This window comes from Balaenoptera musculus, chromosome X (assembly GCF_009873245.2).
Source record: "Balaenoptera musculus isolate JJ_BM4_2016_0621 chromosome X, mBalMus1.pri.v3, whole genome shotgun sequence".
Taxonomy (NCBI): Eukaryota; Metazoa; Chordata; class Mammalia; order Artiodactyla; family Balaenopteridae; genus Balaenoptera; species Balaenoptera musculus.
Genome location: NC_045806.1, coordinates 126,490,165 through 126,499,126, shown reverse-complemented (window position 1 = coordinate 126,499,126; position 8,962 = coordinate 126,490,165). Strand labels below are relative to the sequence as shown.

The following is an 8,962-nucleotide window of genomic DNA, read 5'->3' as shown; positions in this document are numbered from 1 at the left end:
AGAAACATACCTGGAGGGTTAAGAATACCGACTTAAGCTCAAATTCAAACCCTGGCTCTGCCACTTCCTAGCTGTGTGACCTTGGCAAGTTACTTAACCTCTTTATGCCAGTTTCCTTTATCTTTGAAGTGGTGATAAACATGATAGTCTCTGCCTCAGAGAGGTAGGACTAAATGAGTTAGTGTCCCATGACTAACCTATATAAGGCTGTGACCTGTACCCCGCTCTCCTGACCCACAGATCCTACTCTATCCACTTTTTTCTTTTCTGTAGCATTCTCTACCCTCGAACATGCTATATATATTTTACTTGTTATATTTATTGTTTATTTCCTGCTTACTTCTGCTAAAATATATACTCCTTGAGGGGAATAATCTCTGTTATTTTTTAAACTTTTTGTAAATGTCTATATTTTTTGGCAAATGTATCCCAAACGCTTAGAAAGTTACTTGGCACATGGCAGGGCCCGTAGAATAGTACCTGACACATAATAAGTGCTATCATTACTATAAAGATGTCAGTTCTCTAGAAATTATAAATGTAATTCAATCCCAATCAAAATCCCAGTGAGATATTTTCTAGAATTTGAGAAGCTGATTCTAAAATTCATTAGAAAGAGAAAGTGAGTAACAACAGCCAAGAAAAATTTTACAAAGGTCATGGGGGAGGGGCTTGTCTTACCATTAATAAGCAAAATGAATTATTGGCACAAACAGACAAGTAGATCCGTGAGATAGTGTGTGTGTGTGTTTAAAAATGGAATTTCATATAAGTGAGGGAAGAATAAACTGTTCCATACATAGTGTGGGAATAATTGGCTCTTGGTTATTTATCTATAAGGTCACTCTCACACTCTGCAAGCTTAAAAGCAATTCTCATTGGTTTAAGCAGCTTCTGTTTTTGATCATCTACTACCATGTTTTTAAATCAATATTTTGTCATTACTGCTTGCGACAATTTGTAGGTAGTTATATATGAGCTCTGTTGATATATTAAGTTGGGCCCCAAATCAAAACAGCCCTGGTTTGAACTCTTGTATCTGTTGCTAATTTTCTTTGTTTCCTTGAACAAGTCACTTTCCCTTCAAGTGCTCAGTTCCATTGTCTACAAAGTGAGGTTTTATGAGATTCATTGATTAAGATCCAGACTTAGGTTCAACTAAAACTCTTGTGCTCCTGCAACTGTTCGGTGATTTTAAATAATCCTCACAACTCTATTTTCTCCCTTTTTTATAGCTGAGGAAACTAAAGTTCAGAGGATAGAATGAATGGTTTGTACAGGACTCACACCCAGCAGTTGCTTGTTTCAGTTCTAATTAGGTTCAGCTGTTAATAAAAAGGCTTGCTGGCTCAAGATAGAAGTTTATTTTTTTCCCAGTAACATCAGCACAGTGTTAGGCAGTGCAGGGTGTGCATAGCATCTCCTTGGTCATCAGAGGTCCTCAGAGACCCTGGCTTCTTATCTTTATGCTTTGTCATCCTGAGTACTGTCTTCCATCCTCAGTGTTGCCTCAGAGGCTCAAGAGGGTTACTGTCATTCCAGCCATGATGTGATGGGGGGCAGAGAGGTGAAGGGTATCTGTCTCCAAACCAAGTCAATTCACTCTGAAGGGCTTCCGCAAAGATGCCGTCTAGAATTTCCATCTCACTGGCCACTCCCACCTGCACGGTAGGTTTAAAATGCAGTTTTCTGAGCTGAACATATTGTTGCCTTGAGTCAGTTATTAAGGAAGAGGGGGAGAATCGGACAGGGTGTGGCTCAGGTTGACTGCGGCCCAAAATGAGTAACAGGACGCTGGCAGGAGCCCAGGCTTCTAGTTGGTGGGTTTGTGAAACATAGTTTCTTACAGCTCCTGCCTTAAATACATTATATTCTAGGGGAATTCCCCTATACCCTCCCACACATATGCAAAAACTAGAACAATAGGGTTGGAACAGGCAAGAGGATAGAGGAGATTATACTCAATGTGGAGAGTTGCCTCAGCTCATAATGTTAGCTCCTGCTGGCCTGCCCAGGGTTCTTGATGTCTCTCCTTTGGGTTCAGGTAGTGGTTCCCAAACTTTGCTGTACATTGGAATAACATGGAATCATTTTAACAAATACTGCCCACTGGCTCCTGACTCCAGAGAATCCGATTATATTTGACATCATTATACTGCTATTACACATAACATTATACATAATAGTATTACTATTATGTATAATGTTAATAATAATGTTTTATTATCAATAAAATTTCTCATCAGCTTCCCCATGGGGAGGTGGGCAGTCTGGGAGGCGGTGTCAGCAGAAAGGTGTAATCCAGAGGTTTTCACACAGCCAGTAGGTCACCTCCTTCCTTACTGGAGGATGCCATATTTGGCAATCTCTGACTCGGAGGTGATGCGTTCCCCATTAGCACTTTCACAAGATGATTTAGCACACATCTGGGGCTTTCTGGGTTGAAAAGCCAACACAAACAATTGCAAAGATGGATCTTCTGGGATTTAAAAAGTACTTAAAATTAAATCTCTTCTCCCCCATCTCTAACTAGTGGATCGGGTAGCCTTGTTTCAGTTCTGTGTAGGACCTGAGCAACACAGGGGTTAAAAGTACCTCTGCCGTACATGAACGAGCACGCATCCCTCCCCAGGGAGACTGCCGTCCTGTGGGGCCCACTCGTGGAGCTGACAGCACAGGTCGGGTGGGGTCGGACACTTTCCTTTCTGTACCTGCTGACTGGCGACGCTTAAACAGTGTAGAGGCGTTGGCAACCAGTAAGTGAGAGATGCCGCACATGCCCAAAGAGCCAGAATAAAATGCTAAAGTCCAGTGTAATTGGAACACGGAGCTCGCGTCAAAGGAAACGCAAACCGAACAGTTTTGTTATGGAATAATTTCTAACTGATAAGTACCAGAACACGTCAGAGGTTTCCTGTTGTTTGGCAGGAATGCTAACTCGGGGTTTTATTTCACCTCAGAAAAAAAAAAAAAAAAAAAAAAAAGTACCTCTGCCTCCTGCAAGGAGCACAGCCAAACGTGTGAGCTCGGCGTTGATGTGGGGAAGGGGCCACCAGGCTGGACTTGCAGTCTCCAGGGCCACATCTGAGCTGTGGTTGTAAAGCTGTTAAGACCCTTTTTAATAAATAGAGAACTGTTAAAACAAAAGTACAGGTCTAGAGTTGGCACAGTTGGTACCCAAGGCTGCACCTGCTCTGGGGCTGGTGGAGGAGCCAAGCCCCCACTGGGGTCCTGGAGCTCAGGGGACAGAGCCAGGCTGGACACCCGGATCCCCGTCCCCTCCCCTCCCCTCCCCTCCCCCTCCCCTCCCCTCCCCCTCCCCTCCCCTCCCCTCCCCTCCCCTCCCCTCCCCTCCCCCTCCCCTCCCCTCCCCCTCCCCTCCCCTCCCCCTCCCCTCCCCTCCCCTCCCCTCCCCTCCCCCTCCCCTCCCCTCCCCCTCCCCTCCCCTCCCCCTCCTTTGCAACCAGCTTCTTGCCTTTTCTAGCGGAGTTGCTGGAGAGCTGGATGAGAAGTGACAACCATATGTGTAAATTAACTCATTACCAGTAAAATTTGCAACACCCGGTGTAAATTTCCCTGGGTTCAAAGTTATTCAGGATAAGGATACAATTAGGCTGAAAGCCTGCCTACTGGCAGCTGGATGGAGGAAGAGTGTGGGCAAGGGTTTCACAGAGGCCACAGTACAGTTCAGTTTGCAAATAGGAGAAGAGGCTGAGTGTTAGCGGCCTGCCGGCCTCGTCGGTGTTTAGATGAAATTACCGCTGCTGCCAATAGAGATTGACAATTTGAAGAGCTGAAAGTGCCTTATTTCTTGATTGAATTTATTTATAAGCCACATATTTTTGAACATGAGTAGAGGCAGCTGATCAAAAAGACAGACATGATGCGTAAACTATGTTGTTTAGCAAAAGTTGAAGTAAATAACATTTGTTATTTTGGTATCTCCTCATCAAATTCTCACCAGAACAATAATTCTGTAGCTCACCCAGAGTGGGACAGACCAATCCAATTATTCAGCTATTGCAAGAGAAGCCTGAGCAAGAGAGATTTGCTGCTACAGCAGTTCCTTTTTCCTGAGGCATTCCCCCTTCAATGGAAGGGGATAAGAAGAGTGAAGGATAAGATGCAGGAAAGGAGAAGGGCAATTGTTGGTCTGTAGCTGGAGGCCTTCATTACCCCAATGAGGGGCAGGTTTGTTGAAGAAAGAGTTCTCTCTATAAAGGTTTTGGTCTAAAGGTTAATAGGATGGCTACAACAAAAGCTTTATTAAGGACACTTTAATCAAAAGATGGATAAGTCAGAGAAAGTGAGAAAAAAAGGGAGGCAGTTTGAGAAGGACATGAATGACTTTCAGGAAGGGATTCAGGATGATTTAAAACAAGATTGCAGGTTGAGTAAATAGTAAACTAATAATGGTTTAATATTTACCTAGTTCTAACTAAATGCCCGACACTCTTCTAAATGTTTTGCATGTATTAACTCATTTATCCTTACAATAAGCTCATTAGGTAGGTACTAGTATTATCATCCCCATTTTATAGTTGAAGAAACTATAGGCAAAGAGCAGTTAAATAATTTGTTCAAGGTCAAAATGCTAGTAAGTGGTGGCACCAAAATTTGATGCTAGGAAGTCTGGTTCCAGACCCCAGTCTCTTAACCACTGGTGTTCAAAGTGTAGTTTCTGGACCAGCAGAAACAGCAGCACTTGGGAATTCATTAGGAATGCAAACTCTGAAGCCTTCCCCCAGACCTGCTGACTCAGTGATTCTGGAGTGGAGATCAGCAATTTGATCTAACTGATCTAATTTCTCTCTCTCTCTCTCTCTCTCTTTTTGCTTGGGGTCTTTTTTTCTTGTGAGACCCGGAGCAGAATTTGCTTCTTATAAAATTTCAACACTGTGTGAATAATAGAGAAAATAAAAGTCTCCATCATTCTGTTCCCTCCTCCAATCCCACTTACCAGAGGTTGTGTATTAGTTTTCTATTGCTGCTGTAACAAATGACCACAAATTTAGTGGCTTAAAACAACATACATTTATTATCTTGCAGTTCTAGAGGTCAGAAGGCTGACAGTTTTCACTAGGCTAAAGTCAAGTTGTAGGCAGGTTGCATTCCTGTCTGGAGGCTCTAGTGGAGAATCTGCTCGCAAGCTCATTCAGGTATTGGTAGAATTCTGTGCCTTGCAGTACTGAGGTTCTCCTTGCATTGCTGACAACTGTTTTCCAGGGGCTGCCCTTAGCTCCTAAAAGCCTCTTTCTGGTCCTTTCACATAGCCTCCTACGTCTCAGAACCAGCAACAGGGTGTCAAGTCCTTCTCATGCTACCATCTTTTGGATTCAGCTGGGAAAGTTTCTCCACTTTAAAGACTCATGTACTTAGGTTGGTTTTACCCAGATAAACCAGCATGGTCTCTGTATATTAAGGGCCACACCCTTGATCACATCTGCAAAGCCATTTTTGTTATGTAAGATAACATATTCACAGATACCAGGGATTAGGATGTGAATATTTTGGGGAGGCCATTATTCTGTCTACCACAGTTTACCAGTTTGTTCTGTATACTTCTATTTTATTTCTGCTTCTGCAAATAGGGGTGTGTGTGTATGTATAGATCTACATATTTTCTTCTTTTTGTTTTTCACTAAACAAGGATCTTACCAGACATTTTGTTTCGCAATTGGCTTTTTGTTCACTTAACGGTATATCATAGGCATCTTTCCAAATCATTACATATAGTTCTGCCTCATTCTTTTGAATGGCTGCCTAGTGGTCCAGGAGATGGTTACATCACCATTTCCTTAAGCTATTGTCACTAATGGATATGTGAGCTGTTTCTATATTTTTATTCTTTTAAACACAGAGGCAGTGATCATCACTGTACATTTCTACACCGTTGCCCTCCTATAGTCTGTCCTCTACACAGCAGCCAGTGTATGATCATTTAAAAATATAAGCCTACTCAATACCTTTCAATGTCTTCCCATCACACTTAGCTAGAATCTAACTTCCTTACCGTGGTCTACTAGGGCCTTCAGGATGTGGCTACCTGCCACCTCCACGACTGTTATTTTTCCTATTGCTCACTCCACTTCAGCCACAAAGACTCTTCCTTAAACACACCAAGCCCCTTTCTACATCAGAACCTGTGGATTTTCTGTGTGGCTCACCCCCTGACTTGTTCTCTCTGATATGTCACCTTATCAGAGAAGTGTTCCCTGATTGTCTATTCAACAAACAATGGCGTCCCTGCTTTCCTCCATCACTCTGGTCCCCTTATCCTATTTTCTCTTTTATTCGTTATTCGTCATTTGATACATACAAAATGCATGCAGGGTAATGCATGCCATGTATATGTCAGTTATGGGTGATTATGAACAAAGCAATAAAGTGGACACAACTATATTTTCCTTCAGAGCACTGATCACCACCTGACATAGTTTTTGTAGTCACCTTCCTTCCTGGAATGTAAGACCTGTGTAGACTGTAACTTTGAGTTGTTTACTGCTGTCTCTTCAGTGTCCAGCTCAGTGTCTGACACATACTAGTTGTTTAGTATTTGTTGAATAAATGAATTTGTGAAGATACATATACATATATATATATATTTTTTTTTAAATGTGTTTTTATTTTTATTTATTTTTGGCTGCATTGGGTCTTCATTGCTGCACACGGGCTTTCTCTAGTTGCGGTGAGCGGGGGCTGCTCTTTGTTGCGGTGCGTGGGCTTCTCATTGTGGTGGCTTCTCGTGTTGCGGAGCACAAGCCCTAGGGCACGCGGGCTTTGGTAGTTGTGGCACGCAGGCTCAGTAGTTGTGGCTTGTGGGCTTCAGTAGTTGTGGCCCATGGGCTCTAGAGCGCAGGCTCAGTGGTTGCGGCACACGGGCTTAGTTGCTCCACGGCATGTGGGATCTTCCTGGACCAGGGATTGTACCCATGTTCCCTGCACTGGCAGGCAGATTCTTAACCACTGGTCACCAGGGAAGTCACTGTGAAGATATATTAGTAGAAGATCAATTTCTGGGTCAAAGGAATTTCAAACTACCTTTTAAAAGATCACACTACCATATACTCCCACCAGCAGTATATTGTCTCCATGTTAATGACTTTTTATGTGAGATACTGTTTTTGAAATATGTAGGTTGTTATAAATAAAAATGAATCACAGGATTCTGGCTGTAAAGAATCACTCTTTTTCTTGCAGAGCATGGTGTAGAAAGCTTGACGATGGAGTTTATCTCTAGCTTGCTTTCCATAATTCGGGAGTAGGAGGGCTTCTTTCTCACAGTGTTTTTTGGCTGGAAGAGAAGGTAGAGAGCAAGGCAGTGGGAGAGAGTAAGTTCCTATCTGTGAAATAAAGGGGTTAGAGGCTAAATGCAATCAGATAAAATGTTCTATACTCACAGAAGTCTTCTCAGACTAGTTATGTAATATTGTAACCTCCATCTCATTTTTTATCAGTTGTATTGAGGCTTCATTTACATAAATAAAATTTATACGTTTTAAGTGTACAGGTTGATGATTTTCTTCGCTTTAAATTTCTCTATGTTTGTCAATCCTCTTTACCTCTAAAGTTACATCTAATGACATCTTTTATTTTGGATCAATATTGTGAAGAAATTTATTCTCAGAAGAAAGGCTATTTGAAAATCTACTTAGACCAGGTTTTAAAGAGATGCAGTGTAAAAATTCCTAGGTTTTATAGTCTTCTCCTTCTCTGTCTTTTCTCTAACGTTTCTAGAAATGACACTGAATCACAAAATGTCTGTTGTCACATCTTATTTCTAACTTTTCCTGTTTGTTTTTCAATAATTGTTTAATTCTTTTCATGTGCTTATTGTATAAACCTCTAGTCCTCTTTTCTGAGAGACTAATTTTCTCATTTATCTGGTGATTTCTTTGACAATGAAAACATTATTCAAACTTTGATATGAAGAAAGGGTATTGAATACAAAAATTGGCAGACCTTGCTAGTGTTTTAAATGGTGTGTGACTCTGAGATACTTCTCTGGATAATTAGGTAGAGGATTGTTTTCTACCAGGAGGACACCGTGTATTTTGTCTTTAACAACTGTACTTTAATGTGAGGAGCTTGATATAGGCAAGACAGACAACTGGACTAGGAGATAGAAGACCTGGCCTATTTGCCACTAGTTCTAGAATTCATAGATTATTTGGATAGTTAAGATATATGACATATAACTGTGATATAAAGCAAAAATGGAAACCTTTCTGGAAAGTTCAGATGAGGGAGAGATTAATTCCAGCTGCTGGGATCAAGTGAAGTTCCATGGAGAAGTTGCCATCTGAGCTGAAACTTTGTGTTTCTTGGAATCTGGACATTTGGAGATGGAGAAACAAGCAATCTAGGCAGAGAATAATGTGGGGAAACAAAGAGACCAGAAAATATGTGGTATGTATAGAGAGCATTGGGTAATTTTTTTTTTTTCTGGAAAGTGGATTGGGTTGGATGAAGAGCATGAGATAAATATTATCCCACTCTTGCCTTTCCTTGGCTTCTTTTGCTTAGTTGAATCATATTGGTATCTTCAAAACTAACTTGGCTAAATACTGAGAAGCTAATAAAGAAACTGTCAAAATCCAAATGGCCAGATGAAAAGATGTTCGACATCATTAGCCATTAGGGAAATGCAACTTAAAACCACAATGAGCTTATTACTACACACAGAATGGCTAAAATGAAAAATACTGACAACACCAAATGCAGGTGAGTATGCAGAGAAACTGGATCACTCATACATTGCTGGTGGGATGTAAAATGGTACAGCTACTCCGGAAAACATTTTGGCAATTTCTTTAAAAAAACTAAACATGCAACTACAATATGACTCAGCAATTGCATCTCTGGGCATTTATCCCAGAGTGATGAAAACTTATGTTTACACAAAAATGTGTGCAAGAATATTTATAGCCAAATATTGGAAACAAACATCCATGTGTCCTTC

General features: G+C 41.3%; 1 non-coding gene across 1 annotated transcript; it reads left to right on the top strand.

Annotated features, from left to right (window-relative positions):
- Nucleotides 1-2,536: 2,536 nt before the first annotated feature.
- Nucleotides 2,537-2,674, top strand: LOC118889334. The gene has a single exon (XR_005018474.1). It is a non-coding gene; the product is annotated as a small nucleolar RNA SNORA49 (small nucleolar RNA).
- The last annotated feature ends 6,288 nt before the right edge of the window (nucleotides 2,675-8,962 follow it).